The following is a 20,023-nucleotide window of genomic DNA, read 5'->3' as shown; positions in this document are numbered from 1 at the left end:
TCCTAATGTAAACCAGAAAGTATTCCCTTTTCCTTTTCCTCTTTATTTAACAAGAACCAACAATGCTTCGTCCGTCTATCCAGTTGGTAGGCAATCAGAAACTTGTCCATCTCGGAGTGCTTGGTCGAGAGGATATTGTTTGATGCAAAATGCATAATCCTGAGTTTATTTTTTAAGTCTAAATGGTTTTACTATTTGGGTCATATCCTCAAGAATACGCTCGTTCATGCATGTCAAATTTGTGGAACGTATTAAATTATAATTTGCAGAACTGTAATAGGGTTGTCGGCTGTACTTGTGGAAAACAAATATTGCTTCCCTTATTATTTTTTTACGGTAATGTACTTAAAAAAGATATTTTAAATAACATAAAAAATTGTTCGAAAAATTTTTTTTTGTTCGCGAACACAAAAGTTTTACTCTATTGCATTAGTCTCTATTGAAAAACAAACGTCAGGCAGGATATCGTTCTGTCATTCGCACGGCCTTGCTCAGATGAAAAATAATGTGTAAAAGGCATGTGATGTATGTACGCAGTTATCTTTCTTTATGTGTAAATGTAATATCTGGTAGGCCGCGATGGTGTATTCGTGGTGGTGGTGAGCCGTCATTTTCACAAGAACGAAGCCAAAAAAGAAACGATCGCTAATGAGTTCGGAGAGTTCGTTGGTAAACTGTCACGTTCCATTTATCAACCGTTGTCGCACTTGAGGCAGGCTGTGAAAATGCCCTCCTGCTACAAAAACCGATATTAATTTTAATTGGATTTCCTGGATGAGTTCACTCCGTGGAAAATTCGTAACAAATTTTCCATGACGTTTGCAATCTGTACTTCGAAATATGATGCAAGTATTATCTAGTTTAAAAATTTAATACTTATAGAGGTTACCGATGTCTCGATACTTAAAACATCCGTGAACTTTTAGTCGAGTGAGCAGTGCATAATTATCTTTTTCGATGCTTTTAAATTTTCTGCAAAAATGGACACATGTGAATGTACTTTTTATTATATGCAATTGATACAGTCGATGTTATTCGCGAAATGCATGTGAGAATTCGATTTTTTATTATGGCGTACGTTTTAGCCACTAACGCGTGACTAGTAGAACCAGTCGACTTTCATTTTTAATCGATTAATCGTATAATTTCCCCAGATAAAAATGTTCAGTCTCTCAGAGTCTCTGAAAGCGAGACTCGAGTCTCCGTCTCTCATCGAGTCTCTTTGGTGTCGGTGAGAGAGACTGTTGAGAGACTGCCAAAAAAACTGCTTAGCGTCTCTGAACGAGAGACTCTAGTCGCTCATAGAGATACTCATTTCGTATCCAGTCTCTGAACGAGAGACTGGAATCTCTCAATAAGTGGTGTATCGATAGACATGGTTAAAATTTTACAAGTTCAACATATTTCAGAGATCCCAGCCTTTCTACGGGAGACTCGAGTCTCTCAATCTTTCAGTTTTATTCATTCAGTCTCTCTGTGAGAGACTCGAATCTCTGAATTAGCAATTTTATCGTTCGAGCCTCTCATACAGAGACTGTGAGAGATCCATAAAAACACCTAGGCAATAACTGAGAGACTGTGAGAGATGCTCTCAGAGACGCTAAAAGACTGAGACGGAGACTGAAAATTTTTGTCCAAGGTTGCCCAGCCCTAAGTTTTTAACCACGTCCATTTAAAAATATACACTGCTTTTCTAAAAACTGTACCAAACTAACTGAACACAGAATCTTTTAAAGAAAACGCAGCAAATTTGATTTTTTTGGAGTTATGAATATTACCTACTTCATCATATATGTTAAAAGGTAACTTAAAATTTTGTACGAATTTAAGCAATCGTATTTTCGATTTGCTATTAAGCATATCAATTTTTTGTGTCGTGGAGAAATAATCAGCGATAGAGCAATTTTGATATCGATTTGTGAGGGTTGATTTTTGCATGTCGTTTTTTGAACTGACTTTTTTTTATTCCTCTGACGAAACTGTATATATCGAATGGTCTTGAGCAACATCAAAGAGAAGGCATGCTTCATAAATATTCGACAACTTCCGAGTGGATAGGTGCTTTAGGAACCAAAATTCGCTTCAAATTTTAAATTAAAACGTACGCATAAAGGAAATTAGAAACTTACGTTATAGAATAAAGACTGTTTTTTATTGAATGTTTTTCTTCAATGGTTGTCAAAAGTGCCGTTATTCCAATATTGTCTCGAAAGATTCTAGTGGAAGCCTTTTGTGGTAACATTTTTACCTTTATATAGGTGCTTTCGTAAATGAAAAGTAAGGGAAAAAATGATACAGCAAAGAAAAATTGTTCTTTGTCTGACATTTTTAAAGGTGTATATGTGGAGTGCGGGGCTGTACGGGTGCGAAATATGGTCGGTGGGTGAGGCGGAAAAGAAAGGGTTAGAAGCGTTTGAAATGTTGTGATACAAATGAATGATGGATAGAGAAGGTTAGAAATGAGGAGGTATTAGAAAGAATAGGAGAACAGAGGATTCTATGGAAGTCAATAAGAAATAGGCGAGATAGGTTGGTAGGACACCATCAAGCATGAAGGTTTGGTCAGAGACATATTAGAGGCAGAAACAGGGGTTAAGAGTAGTAGAGGTAGACCTAGATTAAATTACTTTCGCAAATAGTTAAGGATGTGGATTATTCCAGTTTTGGGGAAATGCGAAGATTAGCTCAAGATAGGAAAGAGTGGAGTTGCGTGTCCAACCAGTCTTAGGACTGACGATCTTATGATGATGATGATGATGTCTGAATTTATGAAATATTATGTACATTCCATTTTTCTTATAATTTTACGACGGAACCTTTACAAATATGCAAGGTACGTCCTATAATATAGGGTTGTTCGGAAAGTCATTTCGTTTTTTTTGTGGAAATGAAAGACAGTTTTCGTATAATAAACAAATACTTTATTAAATTATATATGGTCTTTGCTGGCAAAAAACTGATCGAGGAGGTTTTTGACCTCCTCATTTGAGGTGAAGGTTTAACCGTCTAAAAAATTTTGGAGTGACCGGAACAAATAATAATCCCATGGTGCCAGGTCTGGAGAATATGGTGGGTATCTTATGACCTCTTGCGTTTGACGTTGTTGTATACAACCCATTTTTCGTCCCCAGTGATGATGCGCTTCAAAAACGGATCATTTTCGTGACGTTTGAGAAGCGAATCGCAGACGTCAATGTTGAAGTGCATCATTCAGTTTGTCCAGCTGATGACAGTAGACTTCCGAATTAATCGTTGTGTTATCCGGTAAAAGCTCAAAAAAAACGATTCCTTTAAAATCCCACCAAACAGACAGCATCACCTTTTTTTGGTGAATATCGGCTTTGGAAATGGTTTGAGCCGGTTCATCTTTTTTGCTCCATGACCTCTTGCGTTTGACGTTGTTGTATACAACCCATTTTTCGTCCCCAGTGATGATGCGCTTCAAAAACGGATCATTTTCGTGACGTTTGAGAAGCGAATCGCAGACGTCAATGCGGCGACACAGATTTCTCTCTGTGAGAAGCCTTGCTATATGAGATCTCAAAGCATATAAAAATTATACGTCTTCAATGTGAAGTTGGGTGCAAAAGAATACAATTAAATCTTCTGTCGGGAAAAAACGAAATGACTTTCCGAACAACCCTATACATACTTGTGTTGTATATGATGACTATTTGACTATTTACTTATAGTTTAATAAGGAATCGTCTTGTTTACATATATGTGGGAGCTTGGTATTTGTATTTGCACGCTAGGTTATAGATGCATATAAATTGCATGTTTGTATTATTGAAACCAATCAGATTTTCGAGATTATATGTCAGATACGGAATACATCTAATCCTATTAATGTTGTAGTGTGCGGTTTGTAGAGGTATTTCAAAATCTCATGGGCATGGACATCCATGTTGCGTTTCTTGTATTGATGAACTAGCTATTCAAAAAAATTATATGATTTTAGTTAAAAGAGTTGATTAGAAGAAACAAAAGATAAACGGTAACATTTGGTAGCTGGCAGCGACAATTTCTTGCTCGAACAAAATAAACTTGAATCATTTAATCCAATTTAACTAAAATTTGTTTTTTCATTTAGAAGACTGGATTCCTCATTCGTCTTTGCACATCTTTATTATTTTCTGCTCGGTATCTGGGATTCTTGCTCCTTTATTCGTAATCTTTCGTCTGCAGACCGCAATAATACGTTTTCAGAGCTTCCATAGCCTTCTTTGTGTATTACGTAATTTATAAGATAAAGGGGCTATTGTCTTTCCGGGATTCGCGCCTCGCAGGTCGTTCTTGAGAGAGCTCCCTGTTTGCAGTAAATAATCGTTAAAGTACGGGGCCTTATGCTTTTTTCGTATTTGTTAACATAACTAAACGACTTCGTGTTTGACAAAATTATTGAAACGGATTTCGGTGTCGGCATCATTTCAGCATTATCATCTGTGAATCTATGATAATGGCATTTCCTTGTCGCAAACTGTATAAGATAAAATAATTTATAAGAATTTTATTCACTTAATACGATTGTAAATAGATCGAATGAAATGTATGCAATTACAATTCGTTGAGAGAACTCAAAACACTAATAGTGTTGCTGATTTTTAAGAGGTAATCATCACGATTTACCTAATTATAATAAAGTATTAATGTCAATGTCGTATATACAATTAAAAATTCGAATAGGAAAGTTATCATAATATCATTTGGTAATATAAAATACCACAAATGGCGCGGTAAACGCCATCTGTAGTACAATGCTACATTTTAGGATTACGTATTCTCAACAAGGTCAATTTAAAATTGATGTCTACTTGCTGAAACAAAATCCTGCGCTGATGAGATCCAAAAAGATCGAAATCGCGATCCGCGTCTGGCAGTTTCGACAGAACACACACCAGTTCGAATTATTTTATTCGATCATTTGGTAAATTTTGAAGACTTTCCCGTTATCACCTACTACTGCCCCTCTCAACTACTGTTTCTGTTTCTAATTTGCCTCTAACTACCCCTTCATGTGTGAATAGATGTCCTACTAGTATATCTCGCCAAGGTATTTCTTATTAATTTCCATAATGGCCTCTGTTCACAAATAAATAAAATTGTTATTTTCACAAATAAATAAATTACCATTTTTTTGTTTTGAACGGTTTTTTTAAATACCTGGATATGTGCAGATACAGAATTTAGTAATTCCTATTCCGTTCCATTTTCCTAAGCGAATTCTAAATATAGATTTCTTTATTGAATTATTCGGTCAAGTGAACCTTTCTCGTTTAAAAAGAGGAAATGCACTTGGGAAAATGGACCTCAAGGGTATTTACTTTCCTGTGAGATATCTCTGTTTGAAATATCTCGCGAGAAAACGGTTCAGCGCCTTTAGAGCAGTCGATCAAAACGGAATTAAAGAGAAATGCCCTTTACTTACGTACTTGAAACGATTTATATTAGTTTAGACTCGGAAGAAGGGTGCCAATAAAAGGGATTGCATTTACTCAGAATGAATGTTTTGTCTCGCCCTTACTGTACAAACTGATAAGATTACTCTATATTTCACTTGAATTTCCTTTCGTCAATTCTGAATGAATTGGAGCGAGCTTTCGATGAAAAATTACCTTCAGAAGAAACTTCGATACATATATTTTCTAAAAGTTGCGCACAACCGAAAGGTGACACCTTTGTTGTCTTTGTATTCTTATTGGCACCGTTGAAAAAAATTGGTGGAATTGGTAACTAATTTTTCTAAAACTGTCGCATTTAATTTCTTTTTTCAACGTACTAACTGGACTGGAGCGGTTGCTGACAGAACGCCTACTTTAACTCGCGACAGACGTTGTAGTGTAGGGAACATCGTAAACATAGAAAAGAGATGCCAGGTAGGAATTGCAGCGGACACTAATAAAGAAAACATTATACGAATTGATGTGTAACAGAAAAAGATGTAGACATGTAGAATTTAAGCATGTTAGTAGCTCTAAAGAAAATTCAAAATTCTCAGGAATAATTCGGACTGTTTTTACTCCAAATTTCCATTATGTTGTCGTCTAAGGATTATTTGAAGCTATCTTCCCGTAGGAAAAATTTCCGTTCTATTTCCATTAAAAAAAATGCTATTTAATTACCACTAGTAATAATTAATGGCAATAAATGGAGAATTGCCAATGGGATGAAAGGAATTTCCACTAGAATTCTAGTGGAAATCCATTTCCGAACTCAATGAGATTTCCATTGCGTTCCATTGGAACTTCCATTCTTGAATCCAATGAAAATCCTAGTGTCAATTCTTTATTTTTTACCTTTGATTATTGTTAGCGGTAATTAAATGACATTCTTTTTAATCAAGATGAAATTTGAGGTTTTTCGACCAAAACAAGTATGAATTACATGACAATGATTATTCCAAATAATGTCTTGTTTATTATTTTTACAGTTTGCTTTGACAATCATATTAAGTTCAGCACGTTTTCCTCCATTTTTTTAATAAGTTTTAATCATCTCAAACCAGATTTTCTCTATTTTTAGGTACCCAATTGTTTTTCCATTTATATTGAATAGTTTTAAATAGAATTTATAAATTTTGCATTCGTTCCCATTGAGAACCAATGGAAATGTTTGCTTTGACAATCATATTAAGTTCAGCACGTTTTCCTCCATTTTTTTAATAAGTTTTAATCATCTCAAACCAGATCTTCTCTATTTTTAGGTACCCAATTGTTTTTCCATGTATATTTAATGGTTTTAAATAGAATTTATAAATTTTGCATTCGTTCCCATTGAAAACAATGGAAATTTTTGCTATGTAAATATTAATGGAATTATTGTTAATGGAAACAATTATTTTTCCATTTATGACAAATGGTATTGAACGGAATTTACAAATTTTCCATTGATTCCCATTGAAGTTCAATGGAAAATTTTCCTACGGGTTAACTTATCACGTGTTACATCTAGTTTATTTTTTATGTAACTTCAACTTCAAACGTCAATCTTATGTACTGTTATACTATTCGCGTATTGTTGTAGTAAAATATTCAATTATTAAATAGCATCAATTTAAAGATACTCGTAGCCGTGCGTTTAAATCACTTTTCTGCATAAAATTCCCCGTAACCCCCTTTCGTTTATTCCAAACATACATACATGTAAGATAATTTGAAATTCAAAAACGACGAGTGACGTTCGAGGGTGCAAAAAGTGTCACCCCCGGTACTCGAGCGCTTCTTAAACCGGGATAGGGCTTTATTTGGCTATTTGTTGTTTTTATTGCTCGAACGCCTTCGAAGGAAATTTTACATTTCAAATGACAAAAGAACACGTTTCTCTATTTCAGAAGGAAAACGAAGAGGTAAAGGGTGGAGACGTGAAGGCGGGGAAAGAAAAAGAGAGACGAGGAGCCAGTCCGTCGTCGGTCTGACCCTTTTGGATCGAGTGTGTGTCTGTCTGCTGTAACGGTAAGTAGGCCAAAGTTATAAACTTATTTCCATCCGGAAACTGCGTGGGGAGTTTATAAATAAAGAGTCCGCAATGCGAAAATGTAGCTTCTGCTGATGATGTGGAAGTTGCGTTGGGAAAACTCTAATGGCACAACGCACAACCAGAAAACAACAGCGTCGATGCCATTCTCTGTTTCGTCAGTGCCCACTTAAACCTGTTAACAGTCAAGCTGGAACAATAAACTTCGTTAACGTAGGCACCAACGTATAATCAGGGACGTGTTTAGGAATTTTATAGGCGCTAACATTTTTTTCAAGTACCGTATCATAAAAAAAGATCTTCCCGGTTGAAACACTTTTACGTCTGAGTGCAGGTCAGAACTGCACAGTTAGCTTTCCGTAACGTGGCAACATTTATTATTAGGCCTTCACATCACGAAAGAAAACCGAAATTAAAGATGGGGACGGCATTAAGTTGGTGCTCGAAATCTTTGTGTTTTATTTTCTGGGTTTTTAATCCACACTAGCAAGGATTGGATTAGTAAGGCGAAGTTGAGATAACGTTAAATAAAATGGAAGCGGTATTGACAGAATACTATAGAATGGAAATAAATATGAGTCAAAAGTATTGGCGGATTTCTAATAAAACTGAATTATAAAAATTTTGAGGGCGGAAGAACTATTAGGGGAAGATCAATTTGGGTTTAGAAGAAATAGAGGAACGCGGGAGGCCATTCTAGCTTTACGGGTAGCAATAGAGAAAACGATAGAAAAACGAAAGAGTGCGTACATAGGATTTGTAGATTTAGAGAAAGCTTTTGACAATGTTAAATTGGACAAAATGTTAAATATACTTAAAAATGTAGGGATGAATTACAAAGATAGAAGAGTGATACTTAGTTTGTATAAAGAGCAACAGGCAGTTATAGAGCTGGGGATGCAACGTAGAGAAGTAAATATTAGGAAGGGAGTCAGGCAGGGATGCACACTGTCACCGCTACTTTTTAATCTATACATCGAAGACGCCATCAACATCATTAAAGACAGTACAACTGTAGGGATAGACGTGCAAGGGCAAAAGATTAGTATGCTTAGATTTGCAGATGATATAGCAGTATTAGCATCTAGCAAGGAGGACCTAGAGATAGCTTTAAATAAAATGGAAGCGGTACTGACAGATCAGTACTGTATGAAAATAAATAAAAGTAAAACTAAAATACTGATATGCAAGGGAAGAAAAAGTAGGGAAAGAGCGAATATAAAGATAGGAGACGAAAAATTAGAAGAAGTGGCTGATTTTAGATACCTAGGAAGTCAGATAAGTGAGGATGGAAGGAGTAGTAGGGATATAAAGCAGAGGATAGCGCAGGGTCGTGTCGCCTTTAATAAAAAGAAGTCACTTCTATGCTCGCGAACGGTTAATTTAGAAATTCGAAAAAGGTTGTTAAAGGTGTATGTTTGGAGCACGGCGTTGTACGGGTGCGAAACATGGACAGTGGGAGCGGCGGAAAAGAAAAGGTTAGAAGCGTTCGAAATGTGGTGTTATAGGCGGATGATGAGGATATCGTGGGTAGAAAAGGTTAGAAATGAAGAGGTATTGGAAAGAATAGGAGAACAGAGGACTCTATGGAAGTCAATAAAAAATAGGCGAGATAGGTTGGTAGGACACCTTCTCAGGCATGAAGGTCTAGTCAGAGACATATTAGAGGCAGAAACAGGAGTTAGGAGGGGTAGAGGTAGACCTAGATTAGATTACTGTTCGCAAATAGTTAAGGATGTGGGCTGTTCTAGTTTTAGGGAAATGCGAAGTTTAGCTCAGGATAGGAAAGAGTGGAGGTACGTGTCCAACCAGTCTTAGGACTGATGACCTTATGATGATGATGATGATGATGATGGAGTTATTTTATTCTATTTTTTAACTGAATTATAATTTAGGTGAGAATTTTGGGAATGGGTGTTGTTCTTGGTCTTGACTTTGCTAATTAAGTCTTGGTCTTCCTAAATGTTCAAGACCAAGGCAAGGCAAGACGGGACGAAACAGAACTGTAAGACCAAGACAGTTTTTGCTTATCACCAAGATAATTCAGGAATTTAAAATTTTAATAGGGCAATAATATTATATTTTGCCGTTGAAATGATGAATCTTCATGATACAAACGCGCCATTCTTTTTGTTTTGGAACAGCATAAATGTTGAATTGTGCCACGAAATAAATACTGATAAACTAATATACTGACGAGTACAACAGCCCCCCTTTTCCCATTTGCTCCGGGTGACACGCCCGGGGGGTGAATAATGGCGAAACGGAGAAATTGGAGAACAAGCAGGCTATCGAGTCGTCGAGGGGATGATAGTAAATTGTACAAAGGCAAAGGGTAAATCAACCACCCCTTCACTCACAATACTACTGTCATTCCGAATGCTGGATGAAAACTGCCTTAATTTAATGGGAACACATTAAGAACCAAAATGCGAATTTAAAGGCGATATATATATATATATACTAAAATTAGACGGGTGGATATTTAATTCTCATTAATTTCCTCAGTTTTTGAACATCAACTTATCGGTCGACCTATATTTTAACTAGGCTTCAGAGGTCTCCTATTATGTTTGCTACATGGTGACTATTAAAGCAAAATGACATGAGATAACTTCCACTAATTTTAAGTTCCCATTTCCTTTTGTCTGTTGTTCAGATTTATTGCTCCTTTACGATTATTTACAAACTGTTATTAGTCATTTTAATTCAAATGACATGAAAATAATCAGTTCAGTTTATCACCATAAATTCTTAAGTACATATTTTGTTGTACGTACCAGCCTTGTCTGTTATATGATTTATGACTCTCGGCTGACGGTTTTTGGGGTCGATCAAAGGTGGCGCTGCGCCGGTATCGATTGCCTACGGCATTCGCTCATAACAATATGTACTTGTACGATCGAATTTATCAGTACTAGTCATCAACATAATTTGTAGAACTAATCTGCCTACCGTACGTTTCCCAGCTTCCTATTCTTACGTGCAGATACGTATATTGTGTAGAAGCGTCTGTTCTCGAAGTAATAACCCTCCGTCAAAGCGTGTCGTTCGTTATTTCGCACCCCACACGCTACAAGACTAATTGGGGATAATAATCGACGCTGCTGCCGTCGACAAATAATCCTTGTTTAATGTAGTTACGTATATACGTCGAATTCCTCGAGATAAGAGACGCGGTGGTTGAGAAGCAGGTGGAAGAAATGACTATGGTAAGTGTCATCTAAAACTGATGTCGTCATTCGTTACTGGCTGACTACGTATACAGCCACAATATACATGCTTTCGGTTTATTATGCTAGACAATTACAAGAACCTCTTTTTTTTACATGCACCCCTCTCAAAACGCTTGCGTTAGTCGTGCAATTTAATTTTTGAAGGACTTTCTGCACAAACTGCTAATTGGCTTCATGTCTACGAAATACATTGCTGCCCTTAGATGTAGGCACAATAAATTAGACTCATTATAGATACCTACTAAAGAAACTAAATAATAAATACAAGCAGTAAAGGCAGGTACTGTTCAAGAAGTTAGATATATGCCCCTTCCCTTTATTAGGATGCGCCGTAGCATAATTCCAAATTCAATCATATTTGTCTGCGGAGCTCATTTCTCCACCGATCATCGAGCGAGAACTAGGCAAAAGTGTACAGTACCAATTGCAAAATTATTTAAACTGCCTTGTTAAAATTTAAGAATATGCTTTATTTAAAAGCATATTTAGCCAAAAATAATAACANTTTTGATATAAATTGACTGATGCTAATTTGACATCAATAAAATTATTTGCAACCCTATTTTGGTTCTGATTTTTCAAGCTAAACAAACTATTTTGGCATCAGTGTCTTTTTTCCAATTTAAACGGGTGACAAAGGTAAGTAAGGAAGCATGCAGAAGAATTATTTGTTGCTGAACTGAAGAAACTATAACATAAATGAAAAACTGTATCTCAAACACTTCAAACAGAAAAATATGAATCATACACAATCTTCGTAGTTGGTGATATAATGCAAACACCACTATTAGTCTAGGAAAAACTCCAATATTCAAAAAATGAGCAAATTCCTGCAACGTTTTCTTAAAAAATATTTTATACTTAAGTAAATGTATAAAACTAAATAGGTAGGTACTACAAAAAAGTACTTTCAAAATACGCATTTTTGTTTAGCATTTAAAATACCACAGGGAAATCTATTTTGTAGTTTACATTTAAAATAGCAAATCAAAGAAGTACTTACATTTTGTATTTAAATACTTTTAAAAAACCGTTTTGCATATATCTTACGATAAGAGGCTGTAACAACTTCTTGGTCATAGTTCTTTCTTACTAGAGTAGACGTTATCAACTGTTGAGTGATAAAATTACGGTTGCGAATTTTTCATGCACTCAGGAGTGCGATGCTTTGCTTAAAAGAAGGTCCTTAACCCACTTTTGTTAGGGAAAGAAAATTGAAAGCCATACTTCAATGTCAATTCAACTCCTGGGGGAGAAATCGAAGGGCAAATCTCACACCGAAAAGGGAAATTTATTTATAGTGGCGGTGATGGCGCCAATGTCCAATAAATAAGTCGATTTTTGCGTTATTTATTACAAAAGTGGTTAGCAGGATTTTAATCAGTTTGTCTTCATTTCTGAGCGATTTATTAAGTGGTTCGATGAAGAATAATGAGGGTGTTTGGTATATTGAACGTTAAATAAATTTCACAAGAAACGCCCCTAACCTCCAAATCTCCTACTCATCTCGTTCGAGCTATTTATATCACTTGTCTTAAATACATTGGCTATCCTCTGTCTGATATCTATAACAATTTTTTTAATTATTACCAACGTACCTGATATTTCTGCAGTTTCTTCTCAGTTCTTATTATCCCATGGGTTGTCAAAGTTCAAACGTGCCGACAGTATCGATCGCCGCCTGAGGCATTCACTCACAGCATTTTATAACCGATGAGTCATACGAATTAATTTATTTAAAATGTTGAAAGACTAATTTGTACAAGGCATTTTTACCATTACTTACATTTTGTTCGTTGTAAACATCGGCTTGTAGTATATAAAGTCATAAAACCGAAAAAAATAAAGACATTAGGGTAAGTGTTTAGTTTAACATCGTAATATTTGTTACTTTTTAATTTAATTATTCTACAATTAATTACATTTTCAATTATCGATACAATCAAGGTTTCCAATTACTTGTTCCTCGCTTATCCTAATTTGAATGCACATACAAAGTTCAAATTCCTGCATCTCGGAAACTTAAAACAAGTTCTATTCAACATTTTCCTAATATAAATCATGATTAAGTCCTAAGTTCGAAACGGAGTTCAGAGTTAATGTTTCGCAAACTTTTTTTGAGGCGGCTTGTTTGTAAATGGTTCCAGTATAAAACTTTGTTAGAAACTAGTTTGCTTCGTCTTAACGAGTAACTATCGCACAAAATATGACATTTAAAACTGATAGCACAAATAAAGATGACAGTTTAAATAGATGACGAGATAAGGCTTTAAATGTAGGCAGGATTTGACCAAATTTGTTGATTTTTCAGAAAACAAAAGTTTCAATTACTTAACGAAAGAAAAAAGATAAACTTTCAACCAGGAGATGAATAAAAAGCATATGCAATAAAATGTGCCTACATCGGACAAAGAGGCAGGAAAGTAAAACAGGGATATATTCAACATATGAATTCCCAAAAAAATGGCAGAATAGACTCCATGACGAGCAATCTCGTACGAAAACCTTTACAACGTAATATAAGATATATTCATAATACCACATGTAGCATCAAAAACCAAAAAGTTAAGTAATATAAAAATTATGGAAATATACGAACAAAAAATGAACAATGACATCTTAAATATGCAAACAGATAATTACTCAGACTCTATATTCTCCTTCCTAATACTAGACATCTCGAGTAGAAATATAAATATGAAATGAACACTGAAGATTATCTTCAGAAGTTACCGAAAAGCGAAACAGCTGTTACATAGAAGACTACAAAATTCGTAAAATAGACAACCAAAGCAACTCAGTTTTAAGACTGTCAGGACTTTAAGTTTAAATACAAGTATGTTTCATAGGTTGAAGTCTGACAATTTTTACGGAAAACAGCGTTTACTGTTTTAATTTTTTTTTTTTTGAAGTTAGGCCGCCCAAAGATGGCCTGAATTGAATGCAAAAAAGCAGTAAACGAGCGAAATTCCATTAAATTGTTTAAAACTTTACGTGCACTTTAACCGCATCATGTATCCTGCGGCAGTAAATGGGCATTAAAAGTTTCATTGGCTAACAACGGCGTACGGGCGCTAGGAGAAGGAAGGCGCATTGTGTGTAGCGGTGCCGATTGCGACGTCCGCTAATAATCATTTCGAAGTTTCGAAACAAGCGCGAGTAAAGCGGGAGACTTGTCTTCTTGAATGCGAATGCGAAACTTCGGCCGGATTTCGTCCACGCACGTGGAATATTCCGGATCCACGAGACTCCGTAAATAATAAATATTTGAACGTACCATCCCGCAACTCGTCACGCTGTAAATTCCCGGATGTAAGTTGGGAATTCAAAAAACTCGTTCAGCAAATGAGATTTGAACACCAAAACATTTAAATTATAAAGTAAATAACTTTGCATTTAATAATTTGGTGGGTGTAAACAATGAGAAGCTCTCTAGATTATACATACGAGATATCTTCTCTGTAAGTACCTAATAACTGCTTTGTTGAAAACACACATAAATAAATGTATATTCCCGTTCGAGTTAATGCGGATTTGCGGATGCAGAGAAACGTTCGATATGAAGGAAATTTTTCGCCTTTGCATACTACAGCGTAAAATCTAGTCGACAAGGCTGTTTCGAGTAATCGCATTAAGCAATATTCGAGGAAAAGTAGGCGGCGGCTCTATATACTTATATATGTTTATATGTACATATATATATATAGGGAATAACACACCCTTCGCGACGTTCTTTAACATGCAATTACTCGAGTCGCTTTTTCCACCCGAGTAAATTTTGTTCCAATAAGCAAGTCGCATTGGATTTTGTTCGGAGAACGACTTTGTTTACTTTCGTCAGTCAATACAGACGAAACTAGATAAACTAGAAACTTACAGAGGGTTGGTGTTCCTATTAGACGGGATGATGAATCTTTGGAAACAAAAAAACGTAGAGATGGAGTGTTCGAGGAAGTAGCGTCGATCCTCAGAAAGCGCACCTTTCCGTTCTCAGTTTCCAGAAAAGAGAAATTATTCCCTTTTCTGGAAGTTCTTAGTGGTTAAAGACCCTTGGGCCAGTCGGACTCGTACTCACTTCAGAATGGAAGTCGAGACTGGATCTGTTAGGAACAGGTAGGAAGATTCGGCTCCGATAATCGCTTTAAGACTTAGAGTTATACGGATACCTGCCTATTCTGAGTTTCCAGAAAACAGAAATTATTCCATTTTATGGAAGTTCTTAGTGGTTAAAGACCCTTGGGCCAGTGGGACTCGTACTCACTTCAGAATAGAAGTCCAGACTTGATCTGTTACGAACAGATAGGAAGATCCGGCTCCGATAATCGTTTTAAGACTAGAGTTACACGGATACCTGCCTATTCTGAGTTTCCAGAAAACAGAAATTATTTCATTTTCTGGAAGTTCTTAGTGGTTAAAGACCCTTGGGCCAGTCGGACTCGTACTCACTTCAGAATGGAAATCCAGACCTGAACTGTAAGGTACGGGTAGGAAGATCCAGCTCCGATAATCGTTTTAAGACTTAGAGTTATACGGATACCTGCCTATTCTGAGTTTCCAGAAAACAGAAATTATTCCATTTTCTGGAAGTTCTTAGTGGTTGAAGACACTTGGGCCAGTCGAACTCGTACTCACTTCAGAATGGAAGTCCAGACTTGATCTGTTGGGAACAGGTAGGAAGATCCGGCTCCGAAAATCGTTTTAAGACTTAGAGTTATACGGATACCTGCCTATTCTGAGTTTCCAGAAAACAGAAATTATTTCATTTTCTGGAAGTTCTTAGTGGTTAAAGACCCTTGGGCCAGTCGAACTCGTACTCACTTCAGAATGGAAGTCCAGACTTGATCTGTTAGGAACAGGTAGGAAGATTCGGCTCCGATAATCGTTTTAAGACTAGAGTTATAAGGGCACTTGCCCATTCTCAGTTTCCAGAAAAGAGAAATTATTCCCTTTTCTGGATGTTCTAAGTGGTTAAAGACCCATAGGCCAGTCGGACTCGTACTCACTTCAGAATGGAAGTCCAGACTTGATCTGTTAGGAACAGGTAGGAAGATTCGGCTCCGATAATCGTTTTAAGACTAGAGTTATAAGGGCACTTGCCCATTCTCAGTTTCCAGAAAAGAGAAATTATTCCCTTTTCTGGATGTTCTAAGTGGTTAAAGACCCATAGGCCAGTCGGACTCGTACTCACTTCAGAATGGAAGTCCAGACTTGATCTGTTAGGAACAGGTAGGAAGATTCGGCTCCGATAATCGTTTTAAGACTAGAGTTATAAGGGCACTTGCCCATTCTCAGTTTCCAGAAAAGAGAAATTATTCCCTTTTCTGGATGTTCTAAGTGGTTAAAGACCCATAGGCCAGTCGGACTCGTACTCACTTCAGAATGGAAGTCCAGACTTGATCTGTTAGGAACAGGTAGGAAGATTCGGCTCCGATAATCGTTTTAAGACTAGAGTTATAAGGGCACTTGCCCATTCTCAGTTTCCAGAAAAGAGAAATTATTCCCTTTTCTGGATGTTCTAAGTGGTTAAAGACCCATAGGCCAGTCGGACTCGTACTCACTTCAGAATGGAAGTCCAGACTTGATCTGTTAGGAACAGGTAGGAAGATTCGGCTCCGATAATCGTTTTAAGACTAGAGTTATAAGGGCACTTGCCCATTCTCAGTTTCCAGAAAAGAGAAATTATTCCCTTTTCTGGATGTTCTAAGTGGTTAAAGACCCATAGGCCAGTCGGACTCGTACTCACTTCAGAATGGAAGTCCAGACTTGATCTGTTAGGAACAGGTAGGAAGATTCGGCTCCGATAATCGTTTTAAGACTAGAGTTATAAGGGCACTTGCCCATTCTCAGTTTCCAGAAAAGAGAAATTATTCCCTTTTCTGGATGTTCTAAGTGGTTAAAGACCCATAGGCCAGTCGGACTCGTACTCACTTCAGAATGGAAGTCCAGACTTGATCTGTTAGGAACAGGTAGGAAGATTCGGCTCCGATAATCGTTTTAAGACTAGAGTTATAAGGGCACTTGCCCATTCTCAGTTTCCAGAAAAGAGAAATTATTCCCTTTTCTGGATGTTCTAAGTGGTTAAAGACCCATAGGCCAGTCGGACTCGTACTCACTTCAGAATGGAAGTCCAGACTTGATCTGTTAGGAACAGGTAGGAAGATTCGGCTCCGATAATCGTTTTAAGACTAGAGTTATAAGGGCACTTGCCCATTCTCAGTTTCCAGAAAAGAGAAATTATTCCCTTTTCTGGATGTTCTAAGTGGTTAAAGACCCATAGGCCAGTCGGACTCGTACTCACTTCAGAATGGAAGTCCAGACTTGATCTGTTAGGAACAGGTAGGAAGATTCGGCTCCGATAATCGTTTTAAGACTAGAGTTATAAGGGCACTTGCCCATTCTCAGTTTCCAGAAAAGAGAAATTATTCCCTTTTCTGGATGTTCTAAGTGGTTAAAGACCCATAGGCCAGTCGGACTCGTACTCACTTCAGAATGGAAGTCCAGACTTGATCTGTTAGGAACAGGTAGGAAGATTCGGCTCCGATAATCGTTTTAAGACTAGAGTTATAAGGGCACTTGCCCATTCTCAGTTTCCAGAAAAGAGAAATTATTCCCTTTTCTGGATGTTCTAAGTGGTTAAAGACCCATAGGCCAGTCGGACTCGTACTCACTTCAGAATGGAAGTCCAGACTTGATCTGTTAGGAACAGGTAGGAAGATTCGGCTCCGATAATCGTTTTAAGACTAGAGTTATAAGGGCACTTGCCCATTCTCAGTTTCCAGAAAAGAGAAATTATTCCCTTTTCTGGATGTTCTAAGTGGTTAAAGACCCATAGGCCAGTCGGACTCGTACTCACTTCAGAATGGAAGTCCAGACTTGATCTGTTNGTGAGAGATCCATAAAAACACCTAGGCAATAACTGAGAGACTGTAAACGACTGTGAGAGACGCTCTCAGAGACGCTGAAAGACTGAGAGACTGGAGAGAGACGGAAAATTTTTGTCTAGGGTATTTTTATTCAAGTGTATGACACTGCAGTTATTTTATGCTGTGCAGCTGTGCAGATCTACATATCTCGTCTGGTGAAGCAATTTAGAACAATAAAAGACACTCTCAACCTTCATTTTTACCAATTTTTGTATCTTCTAATACAACATTAAAACAACATGGAAGGGGTTGATCAGGGCAATGCCATTTATTGCTAATAATACAAAGCGTGCAATTCTATTTGCTATTTATATTTTACAGATGTTGGGAGGTTTTATGTTTTGAATAGTTTCTGGATATGATGTAGGCACCCGACGTTGAATTTTTCTTTTAGCTTCAATGCACATGGAATTTAAATTAATTCACTCATGCACCTATAATAGGCATCTACTGTTTAATATGGCTATATGGCCGGCTATTATTCGCGGGATGACGGCGAGTTATTTATCATTTGTAATTTATTGCTTGCGGAGCAGCGAGCTGACTGTTTTTGACAAATCAAATGTCAGTTTAGAATGCTAAATTATTGCATGTTTCCGCGGCGATGTGGGCAATATTGAATTAATATGGATGCAAAAGCAGAATTTTTGTAATAGAGACCATGCAATTTCCAGAACATTGCATTCATTCAATTTTTATACAACGTATATCTATAATTTGGTTGAAAGATGTAATAATCATTAGGTATTAAAAGAAAAATGCGAATCTTACGAAAATTCTTATTTACGAGAAGGTAAAATAAAAACAGGTTGTCTGCAAAGTCGGTTTACTGACGATAGTTGAACGTGACAACGTCATAAGAAAATACTGATGGAATGGTTTCATTTTTCAAAAGAAAATTTTAATTTTATTTGTTTGATAGATATTTTGTATGGATATAGAGAAGGAGGTAAANGCACTTGCCCATTCTCAGTTTCCAGAAAAGAGAAATTATTCCCTTTTCTGGATGTTCTAAGTGGTTAAAGACCCATAGGCCAGTCGGACTCGTACTCACTTCAGAATGCAAATCCAGACCTGAACTGTAAGACTAGATTTATAAGGACACCCGCCTATTCTTAATTTCCAGAAAAGAGAAATCACTCCCTTTTCTGTAAGACTCTTATACTTACTTCAGAACGGAAATGCAGACTTCCTATGTTAAGTCCATATCGGACCAAATTTATTTTAAAACCGGATTTGGCAGGTAACATAAAAGTATTAGACAATGAAAAAGTAATAAATGGTAATAAAAGTAATTCGTATTCTGTTTCACAAAAGAATACAGAGCACTTGTTATTGTTTTGGTTTTAAAATTTTCGAAACTGTATCCGTTTTAATTTTGCCTTTTATCTCCATCGTTCCAAAAAAAAAACAGAAAAAAGAAATAGGAAGCAAGTGCAAGCGCACCCATTTTATTGCGTTGCAAAATGCAGACGGAGATCAGTGGAGGATTTTGGTGTGACCTCCGCGTTAAGCGTTTTGCTTTTGCCTGGCTGGTGGCACATGATGGCATATATGCAGAAGCGTGGGCTAAGCCCTGAAACACATAAAGTTAAGCCACTATTGTGGACCGTATGTGAAGGATGTTCAGCTTTAAGGGGATACAGTGTCTCGTTTCGTTTTTTACGTGAACGTCAAATCTTTCTAATGGTAAAACAGGAATTATGTCTTGTCCATGTAGACCTTTTTGGTTTTTTATGGCGAAGAAAATTAAATCGCGAATACTGCATTAGGGAGAGGTCACTATATTGGACCACTTAAGGAAGTACGTTTTTATATGACAATATAGGTCGTTTGAATCAATGCAGTGGTCCAATTTAAAACCTGGTCCAAATTAAGTGAATTTCCCCTATAATAGCTATTTTTGATAAATAATGTTGAAGTTTATAGGGTAATCCTAGAGCAAGGATTGCAATAACAAAACGTGAAATTTTGTCGAACAGAGATGTGTTATAAGAGATAAATGCACAATCAGAATCTACATAAATAAAATGGGAACCAAAAACAGCTGAATATTGATTAAATTTTTTTGGTCTATTTCTTGGATGCTTGGTCTGTAATTCCAGTTAAAATTGTCACGATATGTAAAAATGTTCAGTCTCTCAGAGTCTCTGATAGCGAGACTCGAGTCTCCGTTTCTCATCGAGTCTCTCTGGTGTCGGTGAGAGAGACTGTTGAGAGACTGCCAAAAAAAACTGCTAAGCGTCTCTAAACGGGAGACTCGAGTCGCTCATAGAGAGATCCTCATTTCGTATCCAGTCTCTGAACGAGAGACTCGAATCTCTGAACGAGAGACTCGAGTCGCTCATAGAGAGATCCTCATTTCGTATCCAGTCTCTGAACGAGAGACTC

At 36.8% G+C, this 20,023-nt stretch overlaps 1 long non-coding RNA gene across 1 annotated transcript in view; it reads left to right on the top strand.

Annotated features, from left to right (window-relative positions):
* The window catches only part of LOC112904221, a 57,988-nt gene that overhangs the window by 10,842 nt on the left and 27,123 nt on the right, over window positions 1-20,023 (top strand). Inside the window, exon 2 of the long non-coding RNA XR_003230961.1 lies at window positions 7,331-7,451. This is a non-coding gene — a long non-coding RNA (uncharacterized LOC112904221). The remainder of the gene's footprint in view (window positions 1-7,330; window positions 7,452-20,023) is intronic.

The sequence above is a fragment of the Agrilus planipennis genome, unplaced genomic scaffold (genome assembly GCF_000699045.2).
Source record: "Agrilus planipennis isolate EAB-ADULT unplaced genomic scaffold, Apla_2.0 scaffold55, whole genome shotgun sequence".
NCBI classification, from domain to species: domain Eukaryota; kingdom Metazoa; phylum Arthropoda; class Insecta; order Coleoptera; family Buprestidae; genus Agrilus; species Agrilus planipennis.
The sequence above is the reverse complement of the archived record's forward strand: the minus strand, read 5'-3'. Positions and strand labels throughout refer to the sequence as shown.